Genomic DNA, 21,484 nt, shown 5'->3' with positions numbered 1-21,484 from the left:
ATTCTGTGAATGTATATCTTTGATGTCTCTTCTTCTTATAAAGATACCAGTACTATTGGATTAGGGCCCTACCTTATAACCTCACTTAACCTTAATTAATTCCTTAAAGGGCCTATCTCAAAATATAATCACATTGAGGTAAGGGCTTCAACATCATTTTTTTTAAACTTTTCAATAATATTTACTTAAAATAAGTTCAACATGAATTTTGAGGGGACACACTTCAGTCCATAACAATCTATATACAATATCTCAATATCTCATTTAATTCTCTCAACAAGTCCATGAGGTAAATAGATGCTCTTATCATCTCTATTTTACATATTTGGACACTGAAATGTACTTTGCACAAGGTTAACTTGTGGTAATTTCAGGCAGATACTGTATCAAATCTCAGGTCCAAGTGAATCCACAGTTTATCTTCTTAATCTCTCTTCTATGAATCCTCTCAAAGATTATTCACCTCTTTCATAGGATTTACATCAGATTATTATAGTCAATGGCATATGGGTCTTTTCCTTCCATTGGCTGTGAGCTCCTTGGTGACCTCCAAGGCTATTTGGGCAATGCCCTGGTGACCCACAATAATCTGTTCAGTTGCAAGGCCTGTGCTGTCCCAGACTGTTTGTGGAAGGGTTCTTGGAGGCAGTGGAAGTCAACACAATGCAAGGCTGTAAATCTTGAAGCTATAATTTGTGCAAAACTCTGTGGTTTGGTTTCATAGCAATCTGGGAGAAAAAAAAAAAATTGACCAGTTTCCATGATTTTGAATAGGAATAAAAAAATGTGTGTCTGTGTGAGTTTGTGCATACTTACTTCTGTTCAATTTTATCATATGTGTAGGTTTGCGTATCCACCACCACAGTCAAGATCCAGAACAAACAGTTCCAGCAACACAAGTATACTTCATGATCCCCTTTTATAACATGCCCAGACCCTGTGTAACCTGAATCCCTGGCAACTACTAATCTGAGCTCCATTTCTAAAATTTTTTCATTTAAAAAATGTTATATTAATGTAATCATAGTATACGACCTTTTGGAATTTTTTAAATTCAGCATAGTTCTAGAGATTTATCCAAATTTTTGTACATATCAATAGTTCAGTTATTTTTATTGCTGAGTAGTATTCCATGTATATATGTATCAGTTTGTTTAGCCATTCACCTGTTGTGAGTTATCCAGACTGATTCCAGTCTTTACCTATCATGATTAAAGCCACTATTGACAGTGGCTTTATGTATAGGTTATTGTATGGATGGAAGTTTCCATTTATTTAGAATAAATACCTGAAAGTGTGATTGCAGGGTTGTTCTGGATGAGAGAAAAGAGTTTCGGGCCCAGGGGGACAAAGAAGCTTACTGATTGGAATCACCTGCTGTAGTTATTTCTTGCTCATTCTACTCACCCACCTCAGTGTCTCTTAGGAGAGTCTAAGGCATGACAAAAATGGAGAGTACTTCTCCTGACTGCTTATTGTTGATGAGGCTCCTTATTAGTTCCTCTGGAGAGTAATGTCTTACTTGATGTTGTCAGATAAACTCTTGTTCAGTATGGGGGAGGAAAGAGCCTACCTGGGATACCTTCTGTTGTTAGATAGGGGTAAGGAAAAGCTAGGTTTAGGTTGTCTTCTTCCATTAGGCTAGGCTTCAAAAAGAGTTCATCTTCTTACCATCTTTCAAAGTTTTTTGTTGTTTCTTTCATAACTTCCAGGCTTATAGCTGTGATTAGTGGGGAGAAGTAGGGTGAAAGGGGTCTATAGAATCTTGTCTGGACTGGAAGTCTGGGCTCATTTTTAAGATAAGCAAAGAGGTGGTTATTTTAGGATTACAAAAAATCTAAGTAATAGATAATGGTTGTTTTATTATCTTTAATCATCTACTCAGAACAGTGTTACACAGCAATCAGCTCTGACCCTTACTAGTGTCAGACTTTTGCATATGAGATTTTTGTTAGGTTTTACATGTCCTTTAGTTATGGGGTAGGAGTGGAGTGCCTGGATTGCAAGCTCGGTCCCCAGTAAGGAGCGTGCAAGAGGCAGCTGATCAATAACTCTCATCATTGATGTTTCTATCTCCCCCTCTCCCTTTCTCTGTGTGAAATCAATAAAAACATTAAAAAAAAAAAAAAAAAAAGATACAGTTTTTGAGGCACCAAAAAGCCCCTCCACTCAGGCTTTTGATTTAGAAATTTCAAGCTCTGAGAGGCAAAGATGGGCAAATAAGGAGATGGATGTCTGGGAGGAAACATTTCCTCAAGACTAGAGGGAGTTTATTTTATATAAGAAATATACCATAAGGTGTTCCATGTAATATGGTAGACATCCATGACCTTTTTCACATGAACCTTTAAGAGGTGATCAGAGGAATGAAAGTTAAGAGACATGAACTTGAGTTCAGATACAGATCATTGGGCCACTTTCAGGCTTGGATAAAAAACATCAGTCAAGACTGCAAGGCCCAGCTAGAATGCCATGGGCTATGCAAGAGCCTATATCAATCAGGATAGGTAAGGCTATGTTATGAAAACAAGTTTATTTGAAATCACTTGAATCTCAGCAACTTCAAATATAAGAGGTTTATTTATTGCTCATAGCCTTTATAGTTGACTGTGGATCCACACTGTTGATATCCATATTCTGGGACCCAGACAGAGAAGGTAAACACTCTCTGAAAACATTACAAAGCATGCAACAGTTCTCAGAGATTCTGCTTAGAGTGACATACATCAATCACTTCAGTTCACTTTTCACTGGCCAAAGTGAGTCACATGGCTGCACCTAACTTCACATTGGTAGAAATACAATCTTACCTTGTGCCTGAAAAGAGAGATAATATAACAGTGTGAAGAATCCTAATGCCTTTAATAATCTGTCTTTCTGATCACTGAATGTTCAGTTTACTCTCCTTCTCTTATGTAGAAAACACTCATCTCAAAGAAGCAATCCAAAAGTCCTATTCAGTCTTGGTATCAAGTTCAAAGTCCAACATCCCTGAGTAAATTATGGTAGTTTCTACATCTAGGAGTGATATGCAATGATGACTGCATCAGGTCCAGAGATGATAACATCTCTTGATCCAGAATCATATGGACTAAAACTTAAAAGTATCCCCACATATGCAATATACATGGGAGAATAGAAGTAGGCTAATGGCCAATAAACTCCTATTTTAAAATTGGAAAAATGGAAAGCTTTGGTCTGTAGAGATTCTACTGGGCAGACATTGGGAAGACCCTCTGTCAGAGGAGTAGAGAATACTTAATTATTCAGTCCCAATTATACTTCTTAGCTCTTAGTGATCTTCCAGGACCCCATGTGCAAAGGCATGAGAGAATATGCCCTCCTTGATGGCTAAGCAGCTTTCTCAATCTGCTCTTGTTCAATCATGTCAAATTATCACAGCCCATGGTTTCTTTGGCAGTACAGCTCCCACACAAATTAGCTCTTTATCTATCTAATTCCAGTTATTTACGTGTGCCAGTAGTCACATAGATGCTTCTTTTCTAGATAACTTTTTTTTTAACTTAAATGAGTAGACTTTGAGGCTACTACTTTTTGGCGGGAGAACTATGTTCTTACATGTTTGTAATAATGAAGACAGGTTAGTTTATATTACATTAACAAACAAATGCAAAATTATAGTGGCTTAACAAATAAAGGTCTAATCTCTCACTAGTACTATATGTACATTGAGGGTCAGCTGAGACCTCCAATCCATGTATCCTCACTCTGGTACTTAAGCTGAAGGGAAAGAGAGCATAATATCATACCATGGCTCTTCAAACTCTTTACTTGAGGATACACATTGTATCTACTCACATTTCACTGGCCAATGCAAGCCAAATGGACACAACTAATTTCCAGTGGGAAGAAAGTAAATCCTGCTGAGTGCACTGGCAGGAGAAAGACATGAAATACTTGTGAAGAGCATTAATAACTATCACAAACTACTTGGACTTCTGCATTATCTCGTTCTGGGCTTCCAAAATATGACTAAGATGGCATTTCCTACCAGCCATACCTGTAAGGTGGTGGTACAGGTGATCTGATATAGAAAGATAATTGTAGTGGGATGATATTTTAATATGAACTGATATGTTTTTCATTGTGTCACCAGGTATGCCGCCACAACATTAATCTATAACTTCTACTGACTTTCTTGTGTTTTCTCTAACATAATCCCTGACAAAAAGCAGGCTGAACTTGTCAAGATATCCAAGAACCACCTCTAAGAAGTTGGTTTACACTGGAAAAATCCAAGATGACACCTGAGACCCCTTCCCAAGCTACCTTTTGATGAAATTTTCTTCATAACATACTAAAAATCACACCCAGGGGTGGAGATTTAACATTAAAATGAGACATGTGATGTATGGCTAGGCATGTTCCAAGCACTTTTGAGAACTAGGCATGCTCCCTTGGAAATCTAAGAACTCTCAACTCTTCCTTGGGCATCCCCACCACTGAACCCACCTACCCCCCTCCACACTAGTCACCCTCTTGTACTTTCCCAATTCCTCAGAACTGAGGAGAAGGAATCATTAAGCATTCAATTATCCTTCTCCATTTCTTGGCCAAGGAATAAAGTTTCTGACTTGCTTTACTGAGTGCTGTCTCTTTCTACTGATGTGAGCAACACTGAGCAGAATGTCCATGATTTGGGGTCTCTGACTTACAGGGGTCATTGACATAAGGTTCCCATGACTCTTTTCTAGCCTCATCTCCTTGGGCACCCAGTACTTACTAATCAATAAATGAAGAATAGTGCAGAGCTACAGAACACATTCTCAGCTGGTGTGGGGATTGGTGAGAGATTTCAAAATAGATGGTTGAAACTCCTAGCAGAAACAGTAGGTTAAAAGAATGGGTTTTGAATCTCAACAGCCCGTTATTTTTTGTACCAAAAAAAATGAATATTTATGCCATAAACAATAGATTGGTGATAACACATGCTGAGATCAGTTCTCCTTCTCTAGACTTGATAAAGATTCTATTGTCAGGGCAGTAGAAAGAAGAGGGCATGCAGATGGAAACGAGTGATCTGAGTCTGTACTTTAGGCTCCCTCCCCAGGTTTTCTTTCTCTTGTATTTCTTTTTAACTCAACCAGTTTACAAAGGTAAATCAGAAATGGTTCTTTTATTTACAGAACTCAAAACCTTGGGGGAGGGAATAAATATGTAAAGAAATAGTTATAGAACATTTGGCTAAAACTCAAATACAAGATGTGAAATTGTTATGGGAGAAGAAGAAACAAATGTCTCTGTGGGGGTTGGAGACAAGAAGAAAGCTTCAACTTTCAGAGTTTGTGCAGACAGAAAAAAATAGCTTCAATTTTCCCCCTTCTTCTAGTGGGATGAAGAGGACAGAAGTCATGTAGCATTTTTTTTTTTAATGTTTTTATCACACTCTATTCCTTCTACATTCTCTGCCACCCTACCCTCCCCATAAACTGGTTTCCACTGTGCTCCTCCTCTGAAGATCCTGATTTTTTATTTATTTATTTATTTATTTATTTTTTTTGCATATTAGCCCTTTCCTGCCCCAAAGGCATAAGACTTTTCTTTTACACCTTTCTCAGCTCAACCACTGCTGGCTGCCTTGAGGCAGAGGAAGATACACTGTGAAACTAATGAGTCTTAAGCTTCAGGGCCCCTTACTTGCCTGGGCCCCTTGTAAGGCCTTGGGAGAGGTCCAAGTAATATGCTCACATTATTATATAATTTTGTACAATTAAAAAAAAATATTTCAACAGCAATTTAACCAATAATGGTGTCCTTCCCCTCCAAATTCTCTTTCATACTTCTCCTAATGTAAAGTGGTAGTGGAAAAGCTCCTGCCCAATGCTGGATCTGGCTACAAGGCTGTTTTACTAAGGATCTATATTAGTTTCCTAAGGCTACTGTAATAAATTATCACAAACTTGATGGCTTAAAACAAAAGAAATGTATTTTCTCACAGTTCTGGAGGCCAGAAGTCCAAAATAAAGGTGTCAACATGGCTCTTTGGGAAACTGTGGGAGAGAATCCATTCCTTGTCTCTTCCAGCTTTGGGTGGCTGCCAACATTCTTTGGTGTTCTTTCGATTGTAGCCACATCGTTCTAATCTCTATTTTTGTCTTCACATCACCTTCTCTCTGTGTGTAATTTCCCTCTGGCTGTATCTTATAAGGGCATTTGTGATGGCATTTAGAGTCCACTTTGGATGATTCAAGATAATCTTTTTATCCTTAAGATCCTCCAGATCTATTTTTAAAATTTAATTTTTTCCATCATCATTTATCCCCTCTAAGCCCTCTTCCACCTCCACCTGCCCCCCAATCACCACACTGCTGTCCATGTTCATGAGTTCTCTAATTTTTTTCTTTTTCTCTCAGTCCCTCCACCCCTCCCAACACCCCCCACCACCAGAGCTGTCTGCATGTTCTCTATTTATGAGTCTGTCTCTATTTTGCTTGCTAATTCAGTTTGTTCATTAAATTCCACATATGAGTGAAATCATATGGTACTTGTCTTTCTCAGGCTTATTTCACTTAGCATAATGTTCTCCAGGTCTGTCCATGCTGTTGCAAAAGGTGAAATTTTCTTCCTTTTTATGTTAGAGTTTTGCTTACAAGTTAACATCTGCATATTCCAGAGATTAAGATCTGATGTATTTGGGTTGTTATTTTTTAACCTACTACTACAGGATCCTTTCAGTTGTGCTTAGTGGAATATATCTATGTGACTTTGCAGTCATTTCCTTGTACAGTTAAGCAGTTGTTAGACATCTTGATAAAACAATCTTACTTCTCAACGTGCTATCTTACCTCATATGGTAACATGAAGGTAGAGGGCTGTAGTATGATATGAACCAGCCCTACAGGGCCTGGAACCAGATGTATGTAGATATGTGATAGATAGACAGACATGAGCAGAGCAAGGATGATGGGCTAGGTACAGAAAGTCATCAGGATAGAAAGCTCCAGGTGCCTAGCAAAAGACAATTATAGGGTGGGACCTTGGCCTTTGGACTTCCTGACCTCTCCTCCCTAGAGATAACATCTAAACCTCAGTTGTATTTCAGCTTCGGATCCAGAAGAGCAACAAAACCAGTCACAGCTGACCTCAGGACCAGCCGAATTGGATAATGACCCCTGCCCTGGTGCTGACCAATCAGTCAGTGGAGACCCCACCCTGAAAGGATACACCTGGGAAACTGCTGAATATTCAATTGAGATCTTCCCCTGGGACCTCCCCTAAAATCTCCTCCAGGTGCATTCTCCCTCCTGGGAACACACTGATCCCCCCCTCCCCTGCCTTGTTAGCTTCCTTGCTCCTAAGCTCCAGTGGCCCTTTCTTTGCCTCTATAACTTGTTCCCTAACCCCATTTCTTCTAGGAATTACTTTAATAACTACCTCTGTGATTAACAAAATAAATGTTCTCTTATAGTTCAGGTCTTGGCTCTGAATTCTTTCCTAGCGAGAACCCAAGTACCAAGGTTGCTGAACTCAAGTTTGGTCTGACCCCACTGGACTAACACCCAGTCCCATTCCTGTGACCTACAACAGATAGGTAGTGGAGAAAAGACAAATGTACAAATGTAGTGAGCCTGAAACTAATCTGTGAAAAGCTAGTCTAAATATCAAAGAATATCTATGAATAAAATTTGATAGAGACTTGTCTAAAATTAATGACAATACCAAAATATGTAGGGCATTGTTCATAACAGGTTATGAAGTAGAAAGAAACTTTTCATAAGCTATCAATAAGAAAAAAACAAATTTCCATCATTCATGCTAGAAGAAAGACTGAATTATTTTTCTATTCTCTATATAGAAAATGATTTTATAAAAGATCAAGAAATATGTAGCCAAAATGTAGAAAAATTTTATTACAGAGGTGTGTGAGGTAGTTAATTCATAAAACATATTACTTAATTTTGAGAGATTTTTGTGATATCTTCCAGCTTTTTAAAAAATGTTAATTTGTTGTGTTTTCTCATTCTAAATAAAAATAAACTTTTATTGTTGATTTTGTATTCATCTCCTAAGATAATTTTCAGAATTCTGTGGTTTTAGGTCCAGTAACACCTAGGTGATCTGCTAACTGGGCGACCCTCTTCAAGACTGCTCTGTTTCAGGGTTATTCTGAGGAGAGTGGAGGGTGCATATTTTTATATACATAAAGGGAAGCTGCCCCAGGAATTGGAGCTCCTGGACATTCATAAGACGTCATTCTTATTTCCACCTTGGCAAAGCTGGCCACATGGAACAGTTGTTCTCCAGCTTTTTATCTGAGGTATAAGCCTGAGCTCAGGGATTCTCTCAACCTTGGATGAATTGCACACACTCATATTTTTTCCTGGAGCAAGCCAGGCCATCAGAAATGTGTATGGATTCCCTTGCTGAATTGCTCTCTTCCTCAATGATGTTTATATGGTGGCACCAACGGAAGTATAAGAAACTGTCCTTTGATGCCTATTTCTATATTTTCTATAGGGCTGCTGTTGATGAAGTTGTCCGTTAAGTTCCTGTTAATATGGACTCAAGAGAGACATTTTCCTCTGGTTCTCCTTCGAATAAGATTTAAGTTTCATCTCCTGGACATTATAGATCTTGCATCTGGTTTTATGCCTCACATCACATGTCTTTAATAGAACTATGAGGACTTAGAATATACATTTAAGGTACAAATGTTACCCTTGGGCGCACTTTATCTTAATTATTTTAATTTTTTTCTTTATCTTAATTTTCTTATTTGCATCTTATTAATTGCTCTTTATCTCGTATTATTATTTTTATTTATTTTTTAAATATTATTTTTGTTTAAAATATTACAGATGCCCCTTTTTCTCCCCAATGACCTATTCCACCCCATCCCATCCTTTCCCATCCCCTCCCTAGTCCTTCTCCCCACCATTATCCGTGTCCTTGGGTTGTACATGTATGCATATAAATTCTTTGGTTACTCTCTCCCCCTCCACCCACCTGCCCTCCTCAATCCTCCTGACATTCATCAAGACTGATCTATGCTTCCATGTCCTTGAATCTGTTCTGTTCATCAGTTTATTAAGCTCTTTAGATTCCACATATAAGTGAGATCATGTGATATTTGTCTTTCTCTGCTTGGCTTATTTCACTTACCATAATTTTCTCCAGGTACAGTCATACTGTTCCAGAGGGTATGAGATCCTCATTCTTTACAGCTATGTAGTACTTCATGGTGTATATGTCCCACAGCTTTTTTATCCACTCATCCACTGATGCGCACTTGCGCTGTTTCCAGACCTTAGCTATTGTAAATTGTGCAGCTATGAACATCGGGGTACATATATTCTTTCTGATTAGTGTTTCATGATTCTTAGGGTATATTCTTAGGAGTGGAATCATTGGGTCAAAAGGAAGCTCCATTTTTAATTTTTTGAGGAACCTCCATACTGTTTTCCATAGTGGTTGCACCAGTCTGCATTCCCACCAGCAGTGTACTAGGGTTCCCCTTTCTCTACATCCTCGCCAGTAGACGTCGTTTGTTGATTTGTTGATGGTAGCCATTCATACAGGTGTGAAGTGATACTTCATTGAGATTTTAATTTGCATCTCCCTGATGATTAGCTACGCTGAGCATTTTCTCATGTGTCTCTTGGCCATATGTATGTCCTCATTAGAGAAGTGTCTATTCAGGTCCTTTGCTCATTTCTTAATTGGGTTGTTTGTCTTCTTCTTGCTGAGTAATATGAGTTCTTTGTACACTTTGGAAATTAGCCCCTTATCAGATACATCTTTGGCAAATATGTTTTCCCAGACCATGGGGTTCCTTTGTATTTTGAAGCTGTTTTCTTTTGCTGTGCAAAAGCTTTTTGGTTTGACGTAGTCCCATAAGTTTATATTTTCTTTTGTTTCTCTTGCCTTAGGAGATGTATCTGAAAATTCCACTACGTGGGATGTCTGTGACTTTATTGCCTAAGTTTTCTTCAAGGATTTTTATGGATTCGCGACTTACATTTAAGTCTTTTATCCATTTTGAGTTTATTTTTGTGTATGGTGAAAGTAAGTGGTCTAGTTTCATTTTTTTGCATGTGTCTGTCCAATTTTCCCAGCACCACTTATTGAAGAGACTGTCTTTACTCCATTGTATGCTCCTGCCTCCTTTGGCAAATATTAACTGACCATAATGGCATGGGTCTATTTCTGGGGTCTCTATTATGTTTCATTGATCTATATGTCTGTTGTTGTACCAATACCAGGCTGTTTTGATTACAATGGCTTTGTAGTAAGTTTAATATCCGGTAAAGTGATTCCCTCCCACTCTGTTCTTTTTTCTCTAGATGGCTGCAGCTATTTGGGATCTTTTTTGGTTTCATATAAATTTTCTTTTTTTTTTCTTGGTGAAGGGGATACTTTATTGTTTCTTGGGGTTTCGGGTGGCCTCGGGCTGGATAGGCTCACTGCCTTCCCCGGGAGCAGGGTGGTGCTCCATGGCTCTGTTCATGGTAGTCGTTGGCTATGCCGCCCATCAGGGACAGAAACTCGGAGAACTGGATCTTCTTATCTGCATTCTTTTCTGAGTCCTCAAAGATAGAGGACAAGTAATTTTTGCCCTTCTCTTCACAGGCCTTGAGGAAGTTGGGGATATTCTCCTTCAGCATCTTCAGCAGGCCTGGCTTGTCAGTCTTGTCATCAGGTTTGGTGTATTTGTGGAACAGGACGGCCATGTCCATCAAGGACTTCTCAGCTGGAGTGTGGCTCATCTTGGTTTTCAAAGAAGCTGAGCTGACAAGGTGTCACTGAGGAGAAGGTTGAGGGTCCATATAAATTTTCAAAATGTTTGTTCTAGATCTGTGAAACATGTTGGTATTTTAATAGGAATTGCATTGAATCTATAAATTGCTTTGGGTAGTATGGACATTTTAATGATAATGATTCTTCCAATCCATAAGCATGGTATATTCTTCCACTTGTTTATACCTTCCTCTATTTATTTTTTCAGTGTCCCGTAGTTTCCCAAATACAGTTTTTTTACATCCTTGGTGAAGTTTATTGCTAGGTATCTTATTTTTTTAGTTGCAATGGTAAATGGTATTGCTTTTTTAGTTTCTCTCTCTGAAAGTTCATTGTTGGTGTATAAAAATGCCATTGATTTCCAGATGTTGATTTTGTATTCAGCTACCTTGCCAAATTTGTTTATCAAACATAGTATAATTTGATGGAGTCTTTAGGGTTTTCAATGTACAATAATATCATGTTATCTGCAAATAAAGACAGTTTTACTTCCTCTTTTCCAATTTGGATACCTTTTATGTTTTCTTCCTGTCTGATGGCTGTGGCTAGATCTTCCAATACTATGTTGAATAAGAGTGGTGAAAATGGACATCCCTTTCTTTTTCCTGTTTTTAATGGAAATGGTTTTAGTTTTTGCCTGTTGAGTATGATGTTGGCTGTAGGTTTGTCATATATGGCCTTTATTATGTTGAGATATGATCCCTCTATTCCCACTTTCCTGAGAGTTTTTATCAGAAATGGGTGCTGGATTTTGTCAAATGTTTTTTCTGCATCTATTGATATGATCATATGATTTTTGTCCTTCATTTTGTTTATGTGATGTATCACATTTATTGATTTGGGGATGTTATACCAGCCTTGCATCCCTGGAATAAATCCCACTTGGTCATGGTGTATGAACTTTTTAACGTATTGCTGGATCCAGGTTGATAGTATTTTAGTGAGGATTTTAGCATCAATGTTCATCAGGGATATTGGTGTGTAATTTTCTTTCTTTGTAGTGTCTTTATCTGGTTTTGGGATTAAGATGATGCTGGCCTCATAAAAAGAGTTTGGGAGTTTTCCCTCCTCTTGAATTTTCTGGAATAGTTTGAATAGAATAGGTGTTACTGTTTTGGATGTTTGGTAAAACTCCCCTATAAATCCATCTGGTCCAGGACTTTTGTTTGCTGGAAGTTTTTTGAGTAGTGCTTCAATTTCATTAGTTGTTTTGGCTTATTCAGGTTTTCTGCCTCTTCTTGATTCAGCTTTGGAAGGTTGTATGATTCTAGGAATTTGTCCATTTCCCCCATGTTGTCCAATTTATTGGCATATAGTTGCTCATAGTATTTTCTTACAATCCTTTGTATTTCTGTTCGTCAGTTGTTATATCACCTCTTTCATGTCTGATTTTATTTATTTGGGTTCTCTCTCTGTTTCTTAGTGAGTCTGGCAAAAGGTGCATCAATATTGTTTATGTTTTCAAAGAACCAGCTTTTGGTTTTATTGATTTTTTTGTATTGTTTTTTTAGTCTCTATGTCCTTAATTTCTGCTCTGATCTTTATTATTTTCTTCCTTCTACTTCCTCAGGGCTTTTCTTGCTGTTCTCATTCTAGTTCTTTTAGTTGTTGTGTTAGATGCTTCATTAGACCTTTTTCTTATTTCTTGAGATAAGCCTGTAATGCTATGAATTTTCCTCTCAGAACTGCTTTCACTGTGTTCTATAGATTTTGTTTTTTTCTTGTTCATTTTTGTTAATTTCCATGGAGTGTTTGATTTCTTCCTTGATCTCATTGGTAACCTATTCATTGTTTAATAGCATGCTATTTAGCCTCCATGTGTTTGAATATTTTTGTGTTTTTTTATAGTGGTTGATTTCTAGTTCCATGGCATTGTGATATGAGAAGATGCTTGAGAAGATTTCAGTCTTCTTCTAATTGTAGAGACTTGCCTTTTTGCCCTAACATGTGGTCTATTTTTGAGAATGTTCCATGAGCACTTGAGAAGAATGTGTATTCTACTGCTTTAGGGTGAAATGTTCTTTAAATGTCAATTAAATCCATTAGCTCTAGTGAGTCATTTAAGTTTTGCGTTTCCCTGTTGGTTTTTTGTCTTAATGATCTGTCCAGTGCTGATAGTGGGGTGTTAAAGTCCCCCACTATGATTGTGTTGCTGTCAATCTCCCCCTTAAAGTCCCCCAAGAAATGTTTTATATATTTTGGTGCTCCTATATTGGGTACATAAACATTTATAAGGGTTATTTCTTCCTGTTGGATTGATCCCTTCACTATTATGTACTGGCCATCTTTGTCTCTTGTTATTGTCTTTATTTTGAAGTTTATTTTGTCAGAAATAAGAATTGCTGCTCCAGGTATCTTTTTCTTTCCATTTGCATGGAATATTATATTCCATCCCTTCACTTTTAGCCTGTGTGAGTCTTTTGCTCTCAGGTGGGTCTCTTGTAGACAGCATATATTTGTGTCCTGTTTACTTATCCATTCAACTACCCTATGTCTTTTGATTGGACCATTTATTCCATTTACATTTAGAGTTATTATTGACATAAACTGATTTAATGTCATTTTTCCCCTTTATGCTGATGTATCTTTCTCTCACTGTTCTTTCTTTTTCTTAGAGCAGTCCTTTTAGCATTTCTTGCAATGCTGGTTTGGTGGTATTGAATTCCTTTAGCTTTTTTTTTTTGTCTGGGAAGCTCTTTATTTCACCTTCAATTTTAAATGATTGCCTTGCTGGATAATGCAATCTTGGTTGCATGTTCTTGCTCTTCATTACTTGCAGAACTTCATGGCACCCCCTTCTGGTCTGAAGAGTTTCTATTGAGAAATCAGCTGTCAGCCTTATGGGAGTTCCCATGTAGGTCACTGCTTGTCTCTCTCTTGCAGCCCTAATACTCTCTCTTTGTCCTTGACATTTGCCATTTTAATTATGATATGTCTTGTAGTGGGTGTCTTAGGGTCCCTGCTGTTTGGAACCCTCTGTGCTTCCTGAACTTGTGTGGCTTTCTCCTTCACCAGCATAGGGAAGTTTTCTCTCATTACTTCCTCTATCAAGTTCTCTATCCCTTGCTCTCTTTCCTCCCCCTCTAGCACTCCTATAATGCGAATGTTGTTTCATTTCATGTTGTCCCAAAGCTCCCTTAGACTATCCTCATGCTCTTTAAGTGTTTTTTCTTTTTGCTGCTCTGATTGATTGATTTTTTTCTACCTTGTCTTCTTAGTCACTTATTCTATCCTCTGCTTCATTGAGCCTGCTTTTAATTCCTTCCAGTGTATTCTTGATATTAGATACATCATTCTTTATTTCTGTCTGATTTTTGTTTATGTTATGTATTTCTTTTTTCATGTTTTCCCCAAAGTCCTCAATCTTGTCCTCTGTTGCCTTGTTTTTTTCTTTAAGTTCCTTGAACATCTTCATCATCAATAGTCTGAACTCTGTTTCTGATAGCTTGCTTAACTCCATCTCATCAAAGACTTTTTCTGGCAATATTTCCTTTTCTTCAATTTGGGGGTTCTTTCTTTGTCTTCCCCTTCTGTTAGTTCTTAGTGCTTATATCTATATATTAGATATATTTGCTGTTTCCCAGTCTTGTTGGATGGGATTTTGTCTTGTGGGTCCAGTGGAGCCCAGAGGTGTGTTTTCCTTATACTTCTGAGCTCTTTTCTCTAAGCATGTCCCTTTTGTGGGCGTCCCTTTCATGGTTTCTTTATGTTGTCTTTTTGTAGTTAGGTCTAGATTGACATTGACCAGTGCTTGGGAGGACTCTCTTAGGTTGGCTGTGTCCCAGCCCCAACCTTGTCGTGTAAGCTGTTGTACAGGTGCTGGCAAGGCAGGACATTACACAACTAAACTTCCAGGAAACAGAGTATCTTACAAAATATCTTGACAATCGCAATGAAATCAACCTAAGTAAAAACAGAACTGGGAGACTGAATGGAGAACACACTCACACACACACACACACACACACACACACACACACACAAAAAAAAAAAAAACTTAAAAGAAAAGAAAGAGAAAGAAAAGAAAGGCTTAGAGAGAGAGAGATGTATGTTGTTAATAGTGAGGAAAATTTAGAAAATAATAATAAACTAAAATGTAAAAAATAGAGAAAGTACTGAGAGATAACAGAGACAGGGAAAAGATTCTGAAAGAAGGGCCAGAAAAAAATTAAGGGAGAGAATAAGAATAAGATAGTAGTTGAAAATAAGAAAATAAAAATACAATAAAGAGAATTAGACAAAGTAACAAGCAAACAAAAAGACAGGAAGACAGAATGGAAGATAACAAAAGAATGAAAGATAAGGAAAAAAAAATAGAAAAAAAATGTATGGCAATGAATGGAAAGGAGAGAGAGAGAGATAAAGCCTGGACAAGGAGGGAGTCCAATAAGAGATTTAGGGGAAACTATAGAGGAAAGCAGTAAACTTGGTTATAATGATAAAGTCCCAATCATTAAGCAAGGATATCAAGAAAATCTTGATAGTAGAAGCAACGATAAAACAAAACAAAGCAAATAAACAAAACAAAACAAAACAGAGAAACCAAACTAAAAACAAGCTAAGCAAGACAAAATTCTTATATAAAAAAAAAGGAAAAAAATTTAGTTAAAAAATGTTTTTTAAAAAATAAAAAAATATATATTATATGATTTCAAAAAGAAGAAAAATAAATTTCCCCCCTTTCTCTTCTTCCTAGGGGAAAAAGAAAAACAAACAAACACACAACTAAAAAAACAAAACCAAAACAAAACAAAAACAGAAGAAAAGAAGATAATCAATTGGGTTTCTTCTGGGCATGTTATGTTGTCTGCGGCTCACCGTTTTGTGTGCTGATTTCTGTTGTCCTTGGAGGTACTTGTGTATCAGCCAAAGTGAGGGGCTGTCTAGGTTTGGTTCTTGTGTCCTTAGGTAGATGGTTGATCTGACACTCTCGTCGGCCACCTCCTCTTGTCAGCTATTTTGCAACTTTGTAGTTGCCTGGTCTTACTCCAAAGTCTTCTGTAGCGTCTTTAGGGTGCAGGGTGGCTAGTGTAGCCCAGAGTATCACTCCCCTTTAGAGGTTTCACTATCAGGCACTCACTGTGAGGGAGTTAGTCTCTGCTCCACAGCCAGCTCATCAGTCCCTACCCTGTCCTCTGATTCTAGCTCCCCATGCACTGGCTTTCTGCAGTTTCAGATTGATTTCAGTCTGTTGCCTTTTTTGTATGGGCCGTTTTAGCAGCCTGCGTTCAGTGGGTTCAATTAAAAAAACATTTGGGTAAGCCCTTTGCCTGCTGAACCCCCATCGGGCATTTTCAGCTTTTTCTCCAGTTCCCAAACAACAGTCCCTGAAAGTCTTATCCTTGTAATGTCCTCCTGGACATTAGGACTCTCTTCTCGCTCAGGACTGTGCCCTGTGAAGGTGTCTGGGACCTCGGTGAGCTGTACCAGGCCTTGTCCTGTTGGGGGAGGTGCTCCCAGGCTGCAGGATAGGCAGGCGGGCTCTGCCCCTTTCTTCCCAGCTTTGATTTGCTGGACACACCAGGCCCACCCCTCAAACAGTCTACTGTGCAGACACCAATCTCAGCCTCTGCTGGTCTGTCCACCCATTGCACACTGGGAAGGTGGGAGCCAGTTCTGCAATCAAACTCACAAAGGTACAAAGCAACACACAGGCACAGAGTCCACCCCGCAAGGTCCTGCCATCTGCACACCAAGGCACCCAGTCTGAGGGGACCCAAAGTCAGTTCCACACAGCTCCCCGCATCTCTGATCTCTGCAAGGCTGGGTGAGCTCCACACCCCTCCAAAGCTCCCCTCAGGGCTGGTCACAGATCCCAGCCTCTCCCCACTGGGAGCTCAGGACAGGAGGGTTCTCCTCCCCTCCCCTGCACCACACGGATTCAGTGCTTTCGGGGGCTCAACACTTTGCCTTACGGTGAGGCAGAGGGTCCCCGTGTGCGGCTACCCAGTGCAGTCTTCTGGTCCCTTACTACTCGTGTGCCACACACTTTGGAACAGCCTTTCCTATGGTCGGCACCCTCAGCATCAGACTCTGGTAGGGTCGGCCACTAGAAGCTTTGTTTCCTAGGAAGGCGTCATCCCCTCTTCATGGACTCACCACTCCCCTGGCTCCCTTTGCCCTCTCGAGGGCTCTCCTTCCCCTCTCCTCTGCTCTGGGTGTGAGATCCTCACTTTTGGATGCCAGTCCACACTTCTGAGGGGAGGGAGCTTTGCAGCCTCCAAGCCTCTGGGCTTGGAGCCCAGCTATCTCACATTATTAAATGTATTTATGTAAGTCACCCTAAAATCAGTCTGCAACAATGTGGGCATAAATAATTTTAAAACCACGTTAAGTGATTAAAATATAATAAAACACCTAAAGCACCTTTTCCTTCAAGACATTATTAATTATATGATATTTCTGCACAGGTCTCTTGCCAGTATGTCAGAACCTCATTTAGTGAGAAAAGATCCAAGTTTCATTAATGAAACCTTAGAGGTTCTCAATAAAGAAAAAAAGAAAAAAGCAACCTCATTTTCTTTCTTCTTACTTTGTTTCTATTTTCCTTTTGCAGTATGATTATTGTTCATTTAAGAGTACAAAAGGTTCTCTGAGGCTTCCAGTTCTTTCTTATTCAAGTAGGTTTAGTCAAATTACACATGACACAGATGACAAAGGCTTTCCTAATCTGCAGTGCTTTCTGCTCCTGGGAGAACTGTTCTTGTGTTTTCCTTTCCTTTTCCAGAGTCAGCACTTGGCTCATTCAAAGCTGTGGGGCCCAGTTCATACTGCTAGAAATAGTGAGCGTGGGGAGAAAGAATAACAGCCCATATTTTATTTTTAAAATTTTGTTTGTTTATTTTTGTTTAAAATGTTACAGATGTCCCTTTTTCCTCCCAATGACCCATTCCACCCTGTCCCATCCCCCTCCCCAGTCCCTCTCCACACCATTGTCTGTGTCCTTGGGTTGTGCATATATGCATATACATTCTTTGGTTAATCTCTCCTCCTCCCTCCCTCTGAGATTCGTCAGTCTGATCCATGCTTCCATGTCATTGAATCTATTCTGTTCATCAGTTTTTTAAGTTATTTAGATTCAACATGTAAGTGAGATCATGTGATGTTTGTCTTTCTCTGCCTGGCTTATTTTGCTTAGCATAATACTCTCCAGGTCCTTCCATACTATCTCAAATGGTACAAGATCCTTCTTCTTTACAGCTGCATAGTATTCCATGGTGTATATGTCCCACAGCTCTTTTATCCACTCATCTACTGATGCACACTTGGGCACAGCCCATATTTTAAATTTGGAAAGAAGCCCTCCTCTTTAGATGGCAGAACAATTGTGTTGTTTATGCAGTTTAGAAAAGAGAGACTAGGGGGGATTCAAGGAAATGAAAAAAAAAATCAGTGTCCTTACAACCTTACTTAATTGTGACACTAAACTCTAGAGAGGGATAATACCTCACAGGCTAAAGAGATACCCAAGAAATCCATGCAAGGTCATTTTATGTATCCATGGCAGAATCCCCTTATCTTCTTATTCCCCAAAGAAAAATTCTCTGGTCATATGCTGATGAAGTGATAGAAGCTGGGTAAGTCTATATTAATTGCAATAGCCTTTTTTCATATTTTTTACAGCCCTGGTTAACATAGTCTCTAGTTAACTCTTTATATGATTTTTAGATTATTTCCAACTAGAATGTAATCTGGTGATTTTTTTCATTACTATTCTTGTAAAATCCCTCCCCGCAAACATGGCCAAGTTTTAACTGCATATCTAAACCAGATATCTTTTTATTTATTTTTGACCTGGCACCCACCTGATTTCAAACTTAAGTAGTTATGTTTTACTTCAGAATTTATGAATCAATTTTCTATTCTACATCTCCCTGACTGTCAAGTTTCTTGACCTTGACATGGCATTCCTTTATTTACTTCCTCCAAGCTCACATTCCATTTTATACACCATCCACCCCCTCATGATTACTGCCTGTTTCTATGTCCTGTCCACTGGCCATTCATTCACAGGAACACTTAGGATCAATGTTTGCCTTGTGACCTTATGAAAATTATAGTGTCATTTTGGTGACAATCTCTGCCCACTCTGTGTCTAATCATGATGGCTCCTTGTCTGCCTTTTCCTTAGCTGCCTTAGAGCTCCTTCTTTGAGGTCACATTCTATTTTGAATGACATTGAGGCCCTAGCACAAATCATCTAAAATAAACAAGCAACTCTAAACAAAATCATCCATCAGAGAGGAATGACATTTGTAGAGAATAAAAATGATTAAGATTGATTTTGAATGGCTCTCTACACATGGTGGTGGGGGCAGGGTGGGAGCATGTGTGTAGGTAGGTAGATTAATTGCTGGTCAAAAAGGAATAGAGGCAAGACCTCACAGTGTAAAGGCTGACCTGAACCCTCAGTGGGAAGAGATGTGAGTGATGTTACCAGGGCCCTATTTATTCCAGTTGCCTGGGAGTTGGGAGCATGATTCTTGTGCCACAGCATATATTCACTTGGTACCAATGTTGGCTTTGCCTCATAATGAAAGAATGATGGAAAGTATTTTTACTTGACACTCTTTACTTATTAAGTATCACCTAAGCCCTGCACATCTTTCCATGTCCCAGAGGCTCATCTGCCACCCCCTGCTGTCCTATATTAACTTTTTTTTTTAAATGTCTTTATTGATTTCAGAGAGAAGAAGGGAGAGGGAGAGAAAGAGATAGAAACATCAATCATGAGAGAGTCACTGATCGGCTGCCTACAGCACGCCTCCCACTGGGGATCCAACCAGCAACCCAGGCATGTGCACTGATGGGGAATCAAACTGTGATCTCCTGGATCATAATTTTGATGCTCAACCACTGACTCATGCCCAGCCAGGCTTATATTAACTTTTTGAACACAAGTTAAATGCTCCATGAACACTTAATTTCAATGAACTGGCAATACTATTTGTTTTACTTAGAGCACCTTTTTCTATTCCATATTTGATTCATTAAATGTGTTTGTATGATAATCACTAAATCAGTATCCTTTCCATATGGTGGCTCCGTCATAAGACTTCTGAAGCTATGTACACTGTATGTAAGTCATGTTGCACCTGCATTTTCTTTCTTTGCCCCAACTCCCATAATCAACATACCACATTAACAAAAGCATCCCAAAACAGAGTCCAAGAAAAACATTACACATCAACTTGGTTAGTAAAGACCATATTATACAATCAAACTTACATTAAACAAGACAATGGCAATGCTTAAGATGTTGAGAACTTACAAGGTGCCAGGCACCTACAAAGGTAAAAAGCCATTTGCATGTAGTTTATCTAATACTAATAGCAACCCTGAAAAATGAATGTGATAGAAGTACAAGAAAGTATAGTTCTTGCTCTCCACTCCAGAGGGGAATATACCACCTGTATGACTCCTAGAGGAATTTGTTACCTTTGTAAATTTCAGCCTGAATCTCAGACTCATGGGCCTAAGAACCTGATTATATTGTCTCAGTGAATGTGAGCCATCTCTCAGGGGTAAATCATAAGCCAAATAGAAATTACCATCAGACAAATCAAATACTGAAATCCACATGCTTAGCATATGTATCAGTCAGGGGTTCAACAAGAGACAGATAGCATGCTGAAATTAGGATAACTGGGGGAGGGTTTAATAAAGGAGTTATTAACAAAAGTGTGGGTAGGAATAGAGAACCCATACAGGAGAGTTCAGATCTGGAGGCTAGTAAAAACTGCTTTATTTCCACCTCTAAACCTGAAAGGATGAGACCTGAAAGGATGAGAGACTTTTGGGAAAAACAAACAAACACCTTGACTGGAGCTGAAATGTTCAGTCAAGGGACTTCGACTGCCCAAACCAATCCTACAGGGAAGGAGCTATAAAAAATAAATGCTCTGAAATTATTATTCTTCTCTCTAGTGGGTGAAGCCCAACAAGAAGGCACAAGGCAAGATTGTTCCTTGAGGCAATCTATGCAGGTCAACTTCCTAGAGTAAAGACCAGAGTACAGATGGGTGGAGAGTAGATGTTTAGAAGCATAGAATATTTTCTCCTAAGCCAGACCTTGGTGAGAAACCACTTAATTAACTTACCATGAATATACTGTACCTGGGCCTAAGAATCCTTGGAGTTCATGTGGTCAGCCCATTGCCCACTGTAATCAGACTATGTGAAAAGCCAGATCATGATTAGAAATTTGTTGGTGAATATGGACTCAGAGTAAAGGAAGCCAGGGGAATAGAGAAATTGATGACATCAACCTAAGATGGCCTAATATATCCATATTACTACCACCTGTTATCTATTGCTGCATAACAAACCACCCCAAAACTTAGTGACTTAAAACAACAAACAATTATTTTTCATAATTCTGTGGGTTAGCTGGATAGTTCTCCTGAGTTGGCAACTTATTTGAGACTGGATGTTCTAGGATGGCCTCATTCACATTTAAGGGGATTTGGTTGAAATGGCTGAAATAGCTAAACTAGATAAATCAATAAATATGATAAAATATTTCAATATCCTTTTCTAAATAATTGTTAGAACAAGTAGATAGAAAATTGCTAAGAATGGAGAAAATCCTGACAACAGTGGCAACCAATTTGACCTAACTGACATTTATAGAGAACATGCCACCCAAAGACAACAATTTTTGTCAAGGGCACACAGAACATTTACCAAGTTGACCATTGGGCCATAAAACAATTGTCTCAATAAA

General features: G+C 38.7%; 1 pseudogene; it reads right to left on the bottom strand.

The window, feature by feature from the left end:
- Window positions 1-10,421: 10,421 nt before the first annotated feature.
- LOC107541371 (protein S100-A7 pseudogene) lies at window positions 10,422-10,727 on the bottom strand (annotated as a pseudogene).
- Between the last annotated feature and the right edge of the window lie 10,757 nt (window positions 10,728-21,484).

Source organism: Miniopterus natalensis, chromosome X, assembly GCF_054644295.1.
Source record: "Miniopterus natalensis isolate mMinNat1 chromosome X, mMinNat1.hap1, whole genome shotgun sequence".
Taxonomy (NCBI): Eukaryota; Metazoa; Chordata; class Mammalia; order Chiroptera; family Miniopteridae; genus Miniopterus; species Miniopterus natalensis.
The sequence above is the reverse complement of the archived record's forward strand: the minus strand, read 5'-3'. Positions and strand labels throughout refer to the sequence as shown.